The following is an 18,729-nucleotide window of genomic DNA, read 5'->3' as shown; positions in this document are numbered from 1 at the left end:
GGTTGGGCGGGAGGCGCGTGCGCGGTGAGGTGTTGGGATCAGTCACGTGGTGCCGGGGGAGTTGGGAGAGCGGTGTGCGGGGGTTGGTGGGTGTGCGAGGGGAAGCGGTGGAACCTGGCGTGCATCAGGGGCGGCAGGTGGAGATCTCTGCCTGAGAGATCACTGGGGCTGTGGAGGAGCTGTTGCTGAGCCACGCTGACCTTGGGAGGTGTTCAGCTGGGGGCTGTAAGGCAGGGACTGCTGTCTCTTGGCTGGGCGAAGGGCGTTCCTGAGCAGCACTGAGCGCTGCCCCTTCCCTCCTGCTGCATGGGGAGCCTTGCCCTGCTCCCAGTCCCTGTCAGGAGCTCCCTGGGGTCTCGTGCTTTGGCTCCTGTAACACTCGGCTTACAAACCCTACTAGCCGCGAGGCTTTGTGACCTGAAACCAAGTCAGCCACGTATCTCGTAGGGAGATGAGCAGCTCTTACATGCAGCTCTGCTGCTCCTTGCTGTGAATTTAGTTTCTGGTCTGAGAAAAATCCATTTGTAAGGGGAACAAGGTGAGCTGTGTCCAGAATGGCTTTGTTGTGAATGAATTGAGCCAATCTCATCGCCATTTCTGGTAGTGTAACAGCTTGCAGATAAGGATAAGGCAACGTGTGTCATATACCTTGATTTTTAGTAGAACTTCTGATGTTGGCTTGCAGGATTTTCTAATAATAAACTGAAAAACCAGTCTCCGTGATACTGCTCTAGCGGGGTTGCAGATCTAGTTGTGGAAAAATGTACTTGGTATCAGCACTTGTCTAGGGAACTGCCTTCAGTCCATTGCTCATCCGCAGTGAAACAGGCCTTGTAATTGCTGTATTTGAAGATGAGGTCAAGTCTGAGCTTGTATGAATGCACTACCAGAGAACCAGAATGCAGAAAGGGGAACTCTATGGATAAAAGTAACAGGTGTAGTACTGTATGCTTCGTAACTGTGGAGTTGATGGTATTGGTCTTAGGAAAAGCAGCTGTCTGTGCTGCAGGAAAGGATGGAGGGGCTGCTGTGGGCTGTAAGCTGAGTGAGTATCAACATCTTGCTGTTGGAGGGGTGAATGCCATGCAGGTCTGTGTAAGTAAGAAAACTGCTAATAAGGCACAGGCATCCTGCTATGCTGAGCTGTGCTAAAACAGTATGTCCAGTACTGGGCTCCACGTGAGAGAAATTTGTATGATTTAGAGAAAAAAGTAAAAGTAATGATCAGTCTTTGAACACATGACTTCTACAGAGCCAGAGAGAACATAAAGCCACAGACATGGTAAGTCTTCAAATAGATGAAAGGATGCTGCCATGAGGAAAGGGACAATTTGTTCTCTCATGTCCACTGGGGGTAGGGTGAGGAGCCATAAGATAAAGTAACAGCAAGGCAGATCTAGGTTACAGTGAAAAAATTTCCTGTGATTCTTCTGAACCAGTCAAGCAGCGTTAGACTGACTAGGCAAGGTGTGGGCTCTTCTTAGAGGTTTTAAGAATAGATCAGGCAAATATTTCTCACAGTAGGTGAAGTACAGTATAAGATCTTGCATTCAGGAAGGAGACTTTGCTTAATGGGCTCCTAAAGCAGTGTTACTGTGGTTCTGTAGCCCTGAGATACGTAATCGTTGCAGCCCTTATTGGCTTAACGATAAAACTAGTTCAGCTGCACAGATTAAAGATGCTCAACTAGGCCAAGTAACATTACGTAACGGGAATGAAATTGCGTTTAAGCATGGCTTTATGTTTTCGAAATGATTTTCACCAGATGGGGTGAAAGTATCTAAATGAGGAGCTCTGCAGAGCTTTTAAGCATTAAAGGCTAAGGCCTCATCTTCAGCATAGCTTTCCAGAGTATGTTCCACCTTTGTTCCTGTGGTATTTCTGATGCAATTAAACTGTGGTAATCCAGAAAGAATGCCAGTGTTTTTGAGATTAAGGCCTTGCAAGCCAAATCAAAATGATTTTAATAAAAGTAGTTTAGGTCAATATGACCTTAAGATATATCTGGAGGGAAAAAGAAAAAAAGAAGAGCTGGGACATCATTTTCATTCTTTTTTTTTTTTAACAGCGAGGGCATACAGTTGGTAATAGCTACTCAAAAAGTGGGTTGCTATATATACAAACAGGTATTTGCAGATAATAGTGCTTAGTTTGAGAAGCCTTCTAGAAGTGTGTTATTCACCCCAGTACTTGAACACTTAGCAATTTCTGGCACTGAGCATTATATCACATCTGATGCTTAAAAAGGGGGAAAGAAAGGCCATTTTTTCCTAATTGCATTCTCTGCGTTTCTAGAACTACCATTTAGATCACAATTTATCAAGATTGGTTTTCATCAGAAATACCCTTGAATTATGAGGAGTGCTTGCCTTAAGGTCAAATGGAGTCACTGATCGAAATAACTGCAAATTCAGGAATTTTAAGCTTGAAAAGTCAATGTATCCGATTGTCCTGGGTTTCTTTTTTGTTGTTGTTTTGTTGTTTTTTTTTTTTGCATCTTAATACAATGTGTTTTGTGGCAACTGTTAGAACTTCATATAATTTGTGCATGTGTTTTACTTTGTATACATTTGTGTGTGTATTACTGTTGTAATACAAAATAAGAAGGCAGGCAGACTGCTTGCATATTGATCAGTCTCACTGATGGCTGTCTAGATAATGATAAGCTCGATGCTGACTGCTTTCTCCTTCCTTTGTTGGGAGCCTCCATGCTCAAGCTGGTGGGGCTGGGGCTCCAAGTGCCCACCTTTAGAGCTAAGTGTCCAGTGTGCAATGCTCAGCAGTGCCTGACCTGCTGTTAGCCTGCCTTCCAGAGATTGTATGCTTGGATGCATTTGTTGCAGTTGTCCAAGCAGGACTTGGTGAGTAACAGCAAGGTGATGGTGTTTGGGTGGTGGTAGTGTTTTACGCTAGCTGCTGCAGAAAATCAACTCCTCTAGAAAAGAAATAGTGGCAGTATTTATTGCTTTTTCTTTTTAGATTGACAGTGAAATTCTACACAGGTGTTTTAAACATTGTCTCATTCGAGACATTCCCTAGGAGCCAGCCCTGCTATTTCCTGAGCATGTCTTCCACAACCAGCCTGTGCTCTGCTGCCACAGGAGCTGTGCCCACCTCCCAGGCTGTCAGTTTGCTTCTCCTGTGCTTCTCCATCGTCCTGTTGCAGCACCTCCTGACATCAGGTTTGGGCAGCATCCTGGTACACTGTTTTGCTGTCACACTGTGAACAATCTCAATATTTTTTTTCTATACAATAACCTTTATTAAGACTTTGCATTACAACTATTATCAAGAGGAATTATTTTCAAGAGATAGCCCAGATCCCACCTTCTATCTTAAAGTCCCGGACCTGTCAGTGCAGGTATTTCTCAAGTACTGATGGTGTCTTCTGTCCCTCAAGGTGTACTTGAGAACTGTATTTTCAGTTTCTCAGATCTCATACAGATAGTTCTTTCATCTGCATGTTGTTGCATGCTTTCTGTCCTCTAGTGTCTTTCCTGTGTAGCTATCTTCATTATCTCAAGCCTGTTAGTGCAGTTTTGCTATGTACCATGCCCCCCAGATGAGATAGGCTTTTCCTTAAGAGAGATTCTTCCTGTACAATTTTGGTGCCCTTGAGAAGATGCCCTTATTGATCATCCCTTTTGGAAGCATTAGGATGCTGCCTATTAGCCCTTTCTGTTTTACCATTAGTGAAAATACCCCTGTAGCAACCATTTGCCATTTCAGAACTTATCTCCATGCATAAACAGGTTTGTGGAGTACCTACGTTCAGAACACACCTGTTTTCCTCATCTCTTTTCTGCACCCTTTTCTGCTCTAATAAATTCATGGCAGGTGGCTTCAAACACGAGCTCTCCAAGTTCAGTAGCTGTTCCTCAGCCACTGACATGGAGGAAGAGGATTTTGGCACTTGGGTATCAACCCAGAAGTGAGTCATCTAGTTTGTATATAGTCTTCCTGTACTTGGACAGGCTTTGGTTATCCTCCTGTTCCCGGACCAGCAAATATTTAAGAAGAGAAATGTTTGCACTGGAAAAAAGTGTCTTAGGATATGTCTGATGTGATCCTCCAGCAGATTAACAAGATACAGTTCTGTGATGAAGCAATGAGCTTGAACAGGAAATATATACAGCTGCTTCATTTTAATTCTCAATGTTTTCAGTTCTACAGCTTCTCCAGCCGTTCTAGTTCTGCACGCTAGTTGGTTTTGTTGTCATCTTTTATGGAAGATCAACTCCTTTAGAGGCTTCTTGTGCAGACTGAAAATTCTGCAGGAGAACGTCGTGTTTCTATTTGGAGGATAGTTCTATATCCATTACTTAATCTGAAAAGGAACAGCAGGATAAATAATCACAAACTGATTTGAAGTGTTGATCAGAAAAAGAAATAGGAAGATGATATTTACCCCAGGAGTCTGGAGATGCTCATGCTCTTGAGTTTTGTTGCAACACAGAAATAAAGGGTAAGTCCTGCCACTGCTGATAGTACATTTTGCAAGATCTCCTTCGTGGGTGTAGATCAGCTGCTGATAACAGTAGCTTGTTACTGCTGTATTCAAACACCATGAGGGTTGATTGATATGTTCTGCTCAGGGTGCAGAGAGCTGAAGTTTGCTTGTGCTCCAGTGGACTGGGAGTGTCCTACATGCATCTTTTCTGCCTAGTCTGGCTTTCCTCAAGTTAGTACATTTCCTTTGGTACATGTTAACTGTTATCTGAAATGGGATGTTTTCATTTATTTTTGTTGAATGTGGAAGATCAGGTGCAGGAAAGAGTTTTGTAGTTGTACAAATCTACTAGAAAGCTAATTCCAAACAAGCATGTTTTTTCTTAGCCTGGAGTTTCATGGTAGTGCTTTTTTTTTTTTTTGTCCTTCCAGGGCTAACTACTCAGCCTATTCAATCTTGATTTACAGATCTTTGCAATTTATTAGTTCTTTAATATTTTCCAGGTGCATGTTGTAGTCCTGATCCTGACGCAGCTCTTTTGCCATGCAGGAGGCTTCTGAGGAAGGTATGAAACAGATTGACAGTGCAGCTATTTATACAGGGTATTGAAAAGTAGGATGTGTAGATCTGTATGCTGCCCTCTGAGAAAATTTGCCTTATATTTAATTTTTCTTTATCATTGGCTGCCTTTCTAAAGATTGGATCCAAATTGATGGAAGTCATCCCAACTGACTTGGGCAGCGCTACGTCAGACCATAAACCAGGCATTGGTATGCTTGCTTAATACCTTTGGAATACTCAAAGGTATTATCCCTATCTGTTAAGTCAATAACTTTGTTCTAATAACATTTCAGGCTTTCATGTCCACCCTTCAGTGGAAGAATGTGATCTGGGAGCGTGCAGTGGATGGAAGGTGAAGATATTGTCTGAATGTGAGGTAGCCTTAAACAGAAAAGCGAGACACTCATCCTTACTTGGGGAGAAAATGCTGTGCATTAAACCCACATCTAGCTTGGCTATCTGAAGTATCAGCTGTCAGCACAGTGCCAATGGAGCAATCTGCTCAGTACTGGCAACTTTTCTCTCCTCTGTGCCAATGACGAATGTCATTGACTATCTAGAGAGGGAAACTAGCCTCCTCTTGTGTTGGAGACCTGGTAAGTGTGATGGGTGGAGCTGTGGAATAAGTGAAAGGAAGGATAAAGAGAGAGGAAATGGAGGAATTCCTCAGGGTGCCATCTGTGGTGTGAATTACCAAAGAGACACAGAGAAAGTAGATTTCTTCTTCTGTGGATTAATTTTGCCAGACTGAAATCAGTGAACTAACAAGCATGCTGCTTTTCAGGATTGTAAAAAGCAAAGCAAGTGCTAACATGTTATTAACAGTGTTCTTCCAATAAATGCTGGAGAGAGATGCTGGAAGCCTTAGGGTATATTTTCCATTTACCAATAGAAAGAGCAGAAGGGTGGAGAGGTAACTTGGATCAGCCACAACTTTCTTTGCTTTCTCATCAGCTTTTCAGTGCTCAGGGATGATTTCCTCATGCTTGTTAGTAGTGTGGTAAAAATCAAATTTTGACTTCACCTAATAGCAGGCAGATTCTTTCTAGAAAATAAAGGAGTCCTGGATTCCCAGAATGTTAACTGCTCACCTCTGGGGCTTCCATTTGTCTCATTAAGTGATTTGTGGATTAGTTTCCAGTAGCTTATTTTTCTGTATAAAATTGTGCACTAAGTCAACTGGGATTCACCCCACTGTATCTGTGTTATGGAACATTAGGACCTCTGTATTTACCTTAATGCTAAATGAAAGCTAAAATGATGATGCACCTCTGAGGCAGAAATAGACCCTGTTGTTTACAAAGTCCTCGAGTCTGAGTCTGTTTTACTTGGATATCTGTGTACATGGATTTGAGTATATAAACCAGTATTATTTATTTCAAAGTTAAGCTGCAGTAGCAGCAGCTGGCTTTAGACCTGACTGAAAATGTGTTTGGTTGCGATCTCAACAAACAAATACAGTCTCTGCTCCAGAATTTACAGTGTGTCTTTTTATCTCATGGGAAGTATGAGCTCCATGGCTGGTTTAGTGCTTACTGATATGAATCACTGGAGAACTGTTGTTGCTGTTTAAAAAAAAAAAAAAAAAGACCCCACTCTAAGAAAGAAGAACTACAAGGGCTTTAATAGAAAGACTGCATTCTAAAAACACACTGCTCTTCAGCAGAAGAACATCAAGTAAATGTGCTGTTGTGTTCTAGAATGCTGCATAACTTCTGTGCTATATAGGTTTTGTATTAACTAAAGCTTAAAACTCCAAATTTGGTATGGAGATTGCAGTTGACCTGCTAAAAAATGTATCCTTTAGTCACCGGTCAGTTGCAGGTAAATGTATTGTTTGAGTTTCTAACCTATTTGAATAACAGCTGCATTTATGACTCAGTTCTTACAACTGATGTCCCATAATTGCAGCTGAGAAATGCTTCTCGTGGTGTCAGTCCATTCCAGAACTCATATTCTTTTCCTTGCAGATGTTTGTATGTGTGGTCTATCCTTCATGGAAATGAGCTGCAGACTGTGGTGAATGTTAAAATAGCTTCTTAGATCAATGCACAGAATGAAATGGCAGCTGTGATATTTCATACTGCAATCTGTAACGCAGAGATGCTTAAAATTTCACTGAAGGAGATCTGGCTGTGGGCTGCATTCCATGGAGAAGTCCCAGCACCATGGAAACAACTAACAAAACTATAGTTTCAGTGGAGGCAGAATTTAATACTGCCCTTTTTAAGGCAGGTTTTTCAGAAGTGCTCAGCACTGTCTTACCTCTCCCACCAAATCTGCTAAAAGCCTTTTCGTAGGCCTTGCTAGGAGCAAAGCTGAGCCAAGGTAGTCCAGACTTTGTTTAAAATAAATAAAAGTCTTGCCATCCATCAGTATAATTATTCTAATGACTGAGCTCTTCAGGTTCCACAGGATTTCCTAATAGAGCAGTGTTACATGTGTCCATTGTTGGCCTAATCGTGCCCTTCTTACTCAAAGTTAAGGTTGAGTGTTAAACCATCTGCATGTAAACTGTCAAAATAGCTCTTGCATGAATAACCTTCTCTGTGCATAGCCATTGTTTTCACTATGTCTCTCCACTACCTCCCTCCTCTCCAGGGATTTGGGAGGGCACCCGCTGCTCTCTGGGCATTCTGTGCTCCTTCCAATTCTGTGAATAGTGTTCTGGGGAGTTGTTCCTGCAACTTTTCTCATGCTGGTAAGCATCTTCATCCATTTGAATTCCAAGGTCTTGAAAGCAGGTAAAAGAGAAAATAATGAGCAGAGAAGAAGCTGAAAGATGTAGGAGGTCTCTTTGCAAGGCTTTTCTTTAGGGTGTTGCCAGATTAAAACAAAACAAAAAGAAAAACAAAACAACAACAACAAAAAAACCCAGAACAACAGTGCTTTATCCTGCTATAATTTGTGCCTGTCTGCAGTCATTGTAGCCACATGCTTTGTGAGAGTCTCTCCTGACTGAGACAGGTGTAACAGAGGACAAGTTAGGCTGGTGTATATATATGCACATATGAGTGGGCAGAGAGAGTCTTGTTATTCTTTCAGTTACTGAAATTGTATTTTTGTCAGCAACTGTATTACTGTACCAAAGAGTCTAGCTTTGTCACCCTTTTTCTGGGTTTTCCTTTTGGAAGAAGTGCCAAAGGAAGCTCTGTGCTTTTACTCTTGGTGAGGTCAGTTTTGTGGCTATGCTAATGCAATCAGCCCTTTTTTTGTTCTGATGACATTCTGGATTCTAATTTGAGAAAACCTGATAGTAATGCTTATCTTGTATAAGGTTTGTTGGAACTACTGCCGATTGAAATTGGTGTGAGTGGGAGAGCTGGGACTAATGAATATAAATTCTCAATTTGTTCAAGTTGTCTAAACAAGAGTACATAATTTATTACTTTGTTGCTTAAGGTGTAAGATAGAACTGGCACACTTTTTTATTCAGGGTCCTGCTTGCGCCTTCTGCAGTTCAGCTTGACATTCTGTTGATCCAGCATCTTGACAAACTCATTATTGTTACTGTTGGCGCAATCCCCCCAGATTTCCATTTTGTTTGGGTCTGTTTTCATCTTCTTGAGCTTGGGAGTTTCAGCATATCCTGTTGATTCAGTTTCCAGACTCACCTGTGGAGACTCAATTGCATGCTGGTGATTTTCCTGCAGAGTGCAGCGAAGCATATGGCCCAACATTCTGTTATGTTGAATCTAATCCAGCCTTTGTATCAAATTATTGCTTACCAAGTAATAATAACAGTCAATTTCTAAGCCCGTTTAAAACTGAGCTACTAAGATTTTTGCACCAAACTATGATTACTTCATTGTAAAACATAGGGCTGGAGAGCTTTCAAGAAGTCATCTTAAAAATCTATTTAAAATTGGGCTTATCTCTGTTAAACCAGTCGCTGGGCATGTTACCAGACTGTACTTAACTTCCAGTAATGGAGACTCCATGATCTCCAGACCATCTTGTCCCAGGAGTAATTCCCCCTACAACTAGAAAACTTACCTAGTGTTTAACTTAAGTCTTGCTGCAGCTTTGGCATGTAACTTAATGTCATATTGCTACACCTGATTATTTCAGATTCTTCCTCCTCCTGGTCTCTATCAATTTCAGCTCTAACCTGAAACAGTTCAAGCTGAATGCAAACCTGTAAGGAGAGGTGCAGCAGAAGAACGAACAAAGGTGCTCTGTGGGATTATAAGCACAGAATCTATGCAGTGCAATGTGGGCATGCAGGCTTCAGGGCTGCATGCAGCACTCGCATCTGTGGCACTGGTACTTCTAGGGAAGACTGTTTCCTCCAGTGCCACCTGCAGTTCATCCTAATCAGTCTTCAATCTTCTCATCTTCTGCAGCTCATGAATGCTGTGCCCTCCATTCCTCAGCTGATTGATTAGATCCTTAATTTCCTCTTGGAAGAAAACAGATATTTCATGTGATAGGTTTATTTCAGGACTGTGAACTTTACCGAGTGCACCAGACAGATTCTTTGAATAGAATGGCATGAAATGGCTCCATTCACTTCACATTAGCTGCCCTTTTTCTCATTGCTAAATATTATCCTGGATTTCTGAATGAGCCCTGTAGCTCTATGTGATCATGGAGGCAGAAAAATGAAGCCCATTAAATCATGAGAAATTTCTTCCAGCTTTTAGCCTAGTCTTCCCCTCTCCTATTTTCAGATGGTTGCTCATACAAAATGAAAATAGGATTCCACATTGTCTCTATGCAACAGAATGAGGCACTTTGCCAGGTGATGTAGGCCAGAGTAAAGGGGAGACGGCCCAGGAAGTGCTGGATCTCTGCCAGGGACTCCATCACCATTTTCTCTTGGCTGCAAGGACAGCAGATTCTAAATCTGCATCTTCTAAATATTGACAGTGTCATCTTTCAGCCTCTTGGAGGAGATTAATTTTTACAATTTACAGAATATTTTTTATTTAATTAAAAAAAAAAAAAAGCCAAGGCAGCTTGTCTCCCTGTATAGCAAGTAAGGGAGGCTCTGGGAGTTCAAGTGGCATCCTTGGAACTGATTCCTGGAGATGCTTCATTTAGTCATGCACAATTGCTTCAGGGAAATATTCACTTCCACCTGTAGCTCTTCATATTTTCTTGTTGCCATTCTGCCAGCATCTTCCCAAAGGCTCTCTCCTCCTTCCAGAGCAGCACAAGCAGCACTGGCCTGGAAAGATAAAGCCAAGCATTGAATGGACACAAGTTTTCTTTACACTTCACTTCTCTGTGTGTCCTGCCAGCTAGTCGCAGTTAAATTGGCACCCACTGTAATGACTGGCAGAGTTTCTCTTGGTTGCTCTGAATGGGTGATTAAAATGTTTACAAGGCTTTCTTTCCTCACCATTAGGAATTTAACAAGATCCCCCAGTTCCCATCAGTGTGATAGTCTTCCTTGCTCCTGCTGTTATAATGATGCTGCTGTGGAGCAAATGTTTTCCACTTCAGATATTCGTGGTGCAGATGTGCTGTTAGTAATTGCCTGGGTTGATTAGTGTGACTTTCTGCTTCAAAGAAGATTCAGTTAGAAACAAGATGTTATTCAAGACTATTCTAGACTGTGTTTAATGGCTTGTCAGGAAGGGAAAGAATGAAGGAACATTTTTTCTTTCCTGGGAGGTTTTAATCACAAATATTCTACGTACTTTTATGATCAGTACATGCAGACAGATACCATGGTGATAAGCACGCCACAAACTGAAGAGTAAAGAACCGCCTCATTAAGGGCAGTGATGGTGGAACAACCCACTGGTACTGCAACACTGAAGAGCTCAAAGCAGGATCTCATTATCCTTAAAAAGAAGATGAATACCTTGCTTTGCTGCTGAGGAGGGCTTTTACTTCAGCTGCACTATTGTTTCTGGAAGGCAGCTAATGAGTTTGAGGAGCATGCTACGTGCTCCTAAGAATTAGCTGTGGCTCATCTTTGCCTTTCTTCTCTTGGTCATATGGATTACAGTGACATTTGATAGAGAGATTTTAAAGTATTAAGAAATACTGACTCCTGGGGGTTGCACCACCAAGTCTTGCTGGTCAGGCTTGTGCTAGATGTATTCTTGAATGGCTGAATTTCTTGCCTTTTCCAGGTCAAGAGTGAGGTCCTTCACTTTGGTCTGAAGCCTCTGCTTAGAGCTGCCTGTGCAGACTTGGACTGATCCAGCTGTCTGCTTTACTCCTTGGAATCTCACAGCCAACTTTGTCCCGAAGGAATGGGGGCAGAAATAACTTAGTAGTTCACGGAGTGAGGAGTTCTGGGAGTCAGCAGCTGCTTGAGCACGATTGCTATTTTCACCAGTAATCCTGAAAGCAATGTCAGAAAAGTGACTGTAAAATCATGACTAGGATGTGGCTGGATCTTCCCCTCCCCAGATACAAACATCGTTTTGGTCTGCAGTTCAGTTCCTCGCTGCTGGGTTGTTACCTGGTGTTAGAATCTTCCACTTTCTGTTAAGGAATCTCCAGGACAGCGATAACGTCAATGTAGCTTCACTCCCTGTGACTGACCGTGGGACCAAGGCAGAGATAGAATAGCTTATTTTGTCTCAACTTGTTTCAGGCACATGGTTAAAGCCCTCCAGGTGCTTTAACTTCTCTTTCTGTTATGTGAAAGCATCTTTGTTAGCTCTGCTAGAAAGAGACTGTTAAAAGATTGCCTTATCTTCTTGCCTTCGTTACCAGATCTCAAGGAGCAGATTCCAAGGGGTTTAATCTGATTTGGGTGCATTCTATTTTCTCAGGAAATGCTAGTGGCTTTTGTAGGGCTGCTGGAGGAGTAAAGTTCCTGTTGGAGTAAGGAAAGGCTGTCCAACTTCAAGCCTCTACTGGAAAGGTGCAGCATTGGTTTTCTGTTGCCAGCATACAGGGGTTAGGTCTCAGTAGTCCCTATTTATTATTGCAAATGTTCTTTTCTTCTTGGTGGGAGTCTTCTCTTTTCTTTGTCTTACAAAAATGACTCCTAACAGATCACATCTACAAGCTGTGATTCAGCAGCCAAACTAAAGAACTACCCTAAATCCTGCCCTGTTCTCCCTGGAAGCTGTGTGCTCACCTTGTTTCTTCCAGCTCTTTGGTTCTTCCAGAAGCGTTGTACTTCTAGACTGTGATATCAGTACTGAGTTCAGAGACCAGATGCTGAACTTCAATTTTGTTCTCTTTCTCCTCTTCCAACTGCTCTTTCATCACCTCCAAATAATTCCTAGTGTTAGCCAGTCTTACCACAGCAGCAGTACAGGATTTGATGTAGATGAATAGTAATGGCTGCACTGTTCTCCTGTTGGAAGTATGAAGGCACTGACCTCATTCCCCCAAGCTGCAGTGCTCCACTTGAGCAATTTAGCTCTGGACTAGCTAGAAACATTTCAGAATATCTTCCTGGTCAGGAGCCAAGTGTCTGCTCTCCTTACCTGTTTTGTTGTTGGTTTTGGTGTTTTTTTTTTGCTTTACTGCAGTGAATTGAATTGAGCTCATATAACTGAAAGCAGAACTTGGCTTGTCATCATCACTGTTTTCTCTAAAAAGTGTTTCAAAAGAATTACAACAGTAAAGCCATTTTGTGATTGCTCTGAATGTGGAGAACTCTTGCCAGGCTTTTGATATGCAGGTGCAGTGCTAGAATTATTCTTTGGAGATAAGAAAAATGTCCAGGACAGACATGTCAGACAGAGACATGAAATGCTGATACATTTTGAGTCAGACATATGTGACCTATGCAAATAAACTGCAGTGCAATCCACTGAACAGACAGTGGACTGAGAATGAAGAGGTGTGTGTTCTGCTCTTTGCTTCTGGCTCGTGAGAGGTTGTCTTATGTTCATATCCTCCATAAGAATCTCATGATGCTCATGCCCTGTGCGCCCTTACCAAGATTAGCTGGTAACAAGCCCAGAGATTTGGATGAGGAAAACTTTCCCTTGTGAGAGCTGAAACAATAAAAGATTTGTTGAAGTGGACAGTGAGCAAAGAGCAGGCAGAGCATATCCTACTCCAGCAGCAAGCTGTGAAGGTGGTCGGTGGTCCCCAGTGCCCTTAACCTTCCATCTACTTGCCTCTTGGGGCCGTACGCCTGAGAGAGCCTCGTGTGGACAACCTCATTAATCTACATCAGACCCTGTGCTCGGCTGGCTGTTTTCAGCTGCAGGAGAAAAGGTGCACAGAGAGGTAGGAGAGGAGCTAATTCCACCTGATTGAAGAAAGAAAAGAGAAGACTAGAAGGATTGGGCAATTTTGGTAAAGGAGGCAAAGCTTCCAGAGTTCTGTGAAACACAGGGGAAGAGGAGGATCAGAGGGCTGGTAATGTTGCACACAGCTATCAAGGAATCTACCTTGGAGCCTGATGGCATGAATTTTAGTTTGGCTTTTCTCCACCTCAACCAGCTGGACATTGGCTTCAGACAGGTTATCTTCCAGCTTGTGAGCATAAGCAACTGAGTTCAACTGTTAGAATGGTTAGTCATATGATGCTGAGTAAGGCTTCAAGTGCTACAATATCCTTCCTCCCCTGCAAACTCAGTTTATTCCCGTTGGTTGTAGTTATAATGAGATGACTGTAGCAAGCAGGGAGAGTGCAAACTGTTCTGTCTGTAGGGAAGGGAGATGCCTGTTCCATTAGCTACTGTGGGCAGTGCTTGGCATCAGCCTGCAAATGGCTGCTTTGTGGTATCGGCTGGCTCACATCTGCCTTTTGCTGTGGATCTTGGAGGTGCTTTATAAGAAAGGCTTCTGCAGGGCTTTTATTTAGCCCTCATAGGCTCTTTATCTGACTCATATCCATCTTTGGTGCTACTCTGCTACAGGGTTAGTATCTTTCAGAACAGTTAACTGTCTCCACACCTCATTGCTGAAACTCACAGTTGTTCTTTGGACTGAAGATCATGTATTTCCCTTGCAAAACAGCAGAAAATAGACTGAACAGTTCTGAACTAGAGGAACGGCAAAGCTCACAGCCAATTCATGGAGCCCTGTGGGTCTTGTGTTTGTCTTGTTTTGGTGGTTTGTTTTTTGTTTGTTTGTTTGTTTGTTTTAACTCCTTCCAAAGTCCACAGTGTGAGGGGAAGGTTGGATCAGGTCTACCCTGCTTAGGAGCCCAGAGAAGCTGCTGAAGAAACTTCTTTGGAGAGTCCCAGTGATGTCTCGTTCTCTGAAGAAAGAAACAAGATGTTCAGGTGTAGCTGAAGGTATCTGCACCTGGGTGCAGCCTGTTGTAACACCGGTGTCTTTCCAGGGAGTCAAGATCCATAAGATCAGGAGGCAGATCCCTTCCCTGGTTCTCCACCTAGTGGGAAAGAGGGAAAGAAATTCTTATTCCCTATGAGGAGCCCGTGAGTGCTTTAAGGAGCACTGCTGGTTTTTTGTCTCTCTAGCTGTTTTCCTGTCTGTATGAGGTGTCTAACACTGACCTAGCTCCTGATGTGGTTGAGAATTGACTAGCTAGCATCTGTAGAGTGAATTGAAATGGAAATGTTAATTATTATTAAACTGTATTGTGTTCAGAGCATTCTATTAAAATATTAACTTTCTGGAACTCGATTATCTTCAGGACTTCCCACTGTTAATGGACCAGATTATATATTTAACATCCACACCCTGGCAATTTGCAGAAGACGTATTAGAGTAGATCTGTCTACCACCATAGAACTGTACAAGTAGGTGGAGTGGCTTGATGGGTGAAACACAGAGGGCTGCCAGCTCTCACCAACCTGCTGCACCCTGGCTCTGCATAGGATTGCCCCGTCAGTAAGTGGCTGCTTCTGAGGTTTCTATGAAAGGAGCAGCGCTCCCAGCTTGTAGCACTGAGTTTGCATGGGCTGAAACTAGAGCTCAAGTGTCTATCTTACAACTCTTCCATTGGGGAATTTTGTTTTTCATTAGTAGTTTAACGTCTTTAGGTCTTTTCAGAAGTAAAATCACTCCCCAGAGAAGCTCTTTCTTTCTTAGAAAGACACTGTTAATAGAGTGCTCTTAGAGCATTCCTAGCTCCCATCTCTTCTTCCAGTCCTTCAGTATAAGGGCCTGGAGGGTTCCCCACAAACACAGCAGTGTCTGTGACTGAGAGATGCAGGATAAGCTTGCGTGGATACAAATGAGTCTCTATTTCTTCATTCCCTCCTACGTGCTTGCCAGGTCTACAGGATTATTTTTTCCTGGGAAAGGGCTACAGCTGGGAATACTTAGCCAAGGAGCCAGGAAAGGTATGGCCATGTGTCTCAGTAGACAACTGGTGTTATGTGCAGCATCAGTAGCTTGCTCTGTTGTGTTGGAATCTGGCAGTTGGGGAAATAATGAAGCTGATTTGGTTACTTGAGGGAAATAGGTGCTTGTTCATAGAAACAGCTGCAGACCCAGGTTTGTGGGTCATGTTGTTGTTGTAGAAATACTGAGGTTTTGATTAAGTATTTGGGCATTGAAATATGCCAGCTGAAAAACATTTGAATTCAGAATGGCAGCACTTTGTGAGCTGTGTTCCCATTTTTGGTTTTATTTACCTCCTTTCCTTCCTTGGTGAGTGGAACAGTACCTTGCAGGAGCTGCTATGGGGGGAAAAAAGGCCAAGTTCTAGATAGGGGAAGACAAATCCCGTATCTCAACTGGTTCTGTTGCTTAAAAGTGTAAAGAGAGTTGGCTCCAGAATCCATTTTAACAGGGTAGGTTTAAAAGGTCTGTGTTGTTCTTCTATGCACCTCAATCTTATAAAAAAAGATAAAACTGCATGAGCAGGCTGCTATGGGTTAAGAAAAGTAAAGTTACCTCACGTGTTACCTCTCTGTAGCAAACAGGTTCATCTTTGTTCAGAGTGAAGCAGAATCTGGTGTCCTGTCTCTGGCCCTAAAATCCATTTGCCCTTTGTTGGAGCTCTTCGTTGCCCCATCATCAGCTTGTCTGTAAGTGGAGGTGCAGGCACCCCAAGGAGCTGGATGGTCTGAAGCACAAACATCAACACTTAATGGTTTTTTTCCATCTATATTTAAGACTTCAAATGGCTCCGCTCTAAAGCACAGGTAACCTGTACTCACTAAAAGCTTTCTGTTAGGATTTGTGTTAGCAAATCATGCCAGTATTTATTCATGGTTTACCCGTTGTATTAGGCAAGTAGGTAGATCAGCAGTTTGGATAATATAGAGCTGTAAATATGTATTCTGCAAAGCTTATTTCTATGGAGAGGTTTGTCAGAATTGCTGGCAGACCCATCACAAAAATAATTGATGATGACACTAAAATAAATTTAATTTGTGATAATATTTTGCATTTCTAGAGCAGTTTTTATCTGGGGATCATAAGGCCTTAAATAAACACAGAATCAGTTAATCCTCATAACTTCCCAGTGATTATACACACTTTATACGTGGGTGACTGTGGAAGATGAGTTACAAATATCAGACAATGAGTCAGAGAAAAACTTAGGAACAGAAGCATGTATTTCTGATTTGGTTTCCTGAGCAGCTGAACTGTACTTCTGCTCCTCATTGTGTTACTACTGACAAGACCAAGGTATGGCTGTGGATTTTCCTTTGTGACTTTCTAGTTCAGCAACTCTACAGGTGTAGCTAATGCTGTCAGAGCTATGATGTAGCACAACTGCCCTCAGTAAGATTCTGTACCCTGGAGAATTCCCTTAACGTTGCCACTTCTTTGCAGTGTCTTCCAAGATCAGTTTGGCTCGTTCCATCTCGTGGAGGTCATCAGTTGTAATTTTGGGGTCATCTCTGCTTTATGACAACACTTCTCTGCCTTACCATGGATGTTTTCTCATTCCCAGTTGCCCTCCAGCTAACTGAAAAACATGGAATCAATGTTATCAATAACTCCGAAGCACACAGATCAGCAGTGGGTGTCAGAAGGGCTCCAGGTTTCATGGGACCATTGAAGAAACAGTCAATTGCAAATACATCTATGTGTGGTAAGTTTGCTGCTGTTCTTGGCAGTGTGGTTTACCACCTTTTCCTTCCCTTGCAGTTTTCTAGGAGGGGAGATACCAAGGCTGGTGCATAGAAGTGGATAAGAAACTAACACTGTCCTGGTATTAAACTGAAAATGAATAGAAAAATACATTCATCTGAGGTGCTTCCTGAAAGCAACATGAGCTTTGAATGTGCATTTTCAATAGATCTCGAGGGACTCGGTCCAACACTGACTGTTTCAGAAGAATCTAGCTCACTCTCAGCAATTCAGATAGCTCTTTGGGCAGTGGTACAAATTGGCAGCACTTCACTGTGCTGCCATAAGTTAATACCTAGAAAAACACAGCCGCCTTCCTGTTTGTGGAGCAAACTGTAGTCTCACAGTATCTAAGCAAGCAGACAATGATTTTTTCTTTCTCCCAGACTAGGAGAATGGGAGAGAGCAAAGAAAAATGGAGTAGTTATTTCTGCCTGATGAACTTCCTCCAAAGCTCTTTTTTCCTTTTGGAGTTGAGTGACTCAGTCATTCTGAGCAGAGAGATCTGAAGTCAGAGTTTGAACTCTGTGGTCTAATGCCTGCAGACAGGAAGGCAAACATCACATAAGTTCTATGGATCACACAACCAGTTTGCAGCATCAGGACAAAATGTCAGTGGGAACGTCTATTTAGAAAGAATCTGAGATTCAGTTAATAAATTCTAAAATTTGTGACATCTGCGAGTTTAACATCCTGGATGTTAACACTGACTTTAGAAAAGCAGCCATGTGGCTGCTACAGTGCAGATTTAAAACTTCTCTAGTTATGTTAAATAAAAGCCTGCTTAGCTGCAGAAGAGGAAGAAGTATTCCTCAGAGCTAGATGGAGAGGAGCTATGGAGCTGTAGAGGAGGCATTTTGTAAGCAGACCTATCAGTATTGCCATGTAGAAGTGGGTATAATTAATAAAAATTGTAGAGGTGTTGCTGTCTTCATGTAGAGGGATCCCTAGAAATTACTGTGAAATTAATACTACTGCCAGGGTAAAAAAAAAAAAAAAAGTGAAGCATAGAATTAAATCCACCTCAGGTTGTATTAAATATTGGAAAACAATATCAAAAAGTGGAGAAATGAACTGAGTGAATCTGAGCATCCTAAAGGGTGCTCTGACAGGAGGAGCTGTAATGGTTGTCAGGGCTCGTTTCCTTGGAGAATGAGTAAGAAAGAAATTCTATCGTGCCTCATATCTGCTTTTCTTTCTCAGTTTTAGGCAAAGGTGGTCTCCAGTCCTTTCAAGCAGAATTTCAAGTTGCTGAGCTCGTCCTCCAACACCACTTGGCACTACTCAGGGCAGCACTTCCATCACCAGGGTCTGGCTCAGTAGAACAGTCCATCTTTGCTCTCATCATTTGGCTCAGGCACACCTCAGCACCCAACAAATTCTCTCATTCCTACTGAAGAGATGGGAATCCGATGTTCATCCTGCATACCCTGCTACACCTTCTGCCTCTGGGAGCAGCAAGCCTCCATTTGCAAGAAGCGTGTTTGCTGCTTTTGTGGAATTTATTAAAGATTTCTTTAATAAAACTGTTGTTGTAATTGATCTGAATCTCCAGACCCCAGCCTCCCACTGTTAAGCACAAAACAGTGAATTTTGTTTAGATACACGTGCACACATCTCCTTACCATAAGAGCTCACTCTTCAAAAAGTTGACAGCTGATTTGCATTAGTCCTAGCTGGGCATCAGTAATTGACCAGAAAGAAAACTCAGGACCCATGAGAGCAGCTCTGCTTCTTTAGCCATGGAACCTCCCATTCTCCTGTGTTCTAAGAACTTAACTGTA

General features: G+C 42.4%; 1 long non-coding RNA gene across 12 annotated transcripts; it reads left to right on the top strand.

Annotated features, from left to right (window-relative positions):
* Positions 1–14: 14 nt before the first annotated feature.
* On the top strand, positions 15–18,471 carry LOC116217245. Of its 12 annotated transcripts, XR_004161506.1 has the most exons (10): positions 15–1,282; positions 2,980–4,465; positions 4,596–4,681; positions 4,954–5,015; positions 5,148–5,220; positions 5,305–5,363; positions 7,613–7,712; positions 15,780–16,008; positions 16,767–16,907; positions 18,149–18,471. It is a non-coding gene; the product is annotated as an uncharacterized LOC116217245 (long non-coding RNA). The 12 variants fall into 12 exon arrangements; XR_004161503.1 differs by lacking the exon at positions 4,596–4,681 and having other exon boundaries at positions 16–1,282; XR_004161505.1 differs by lacking the exon at positions 5,148–5,220 and having other exon boundaries at positions 16–1,282.
* Positions 18,472–18,729: the final 258 nt, after the last annotated feature.

The sequence above is a fragment of the Meleagris gallopavo genome, chromosome 16, assembly GCF_000146605.3.
Source record: "Meleagris gallopavo isolate NT-WF06-2002-E0010 breed Aviagen turkey brand Nicholas breeding stock chromosome 16, Turkey_5.1, whole genome shotgun sequence".
In the NCBI taxonomy this organism is placed as follows: domain Eukaryota; kingdom Metazoa; phylum Chordata; class Aves; order Galliformes; family Phasianidae; genus Meleagris; species Meleagris gallopavo.
The sequence above is the reverse complement of the archived record's forward strand: the minus strand, read 5'-3'. Positions and strand labels throughout refer to the sequence as shown.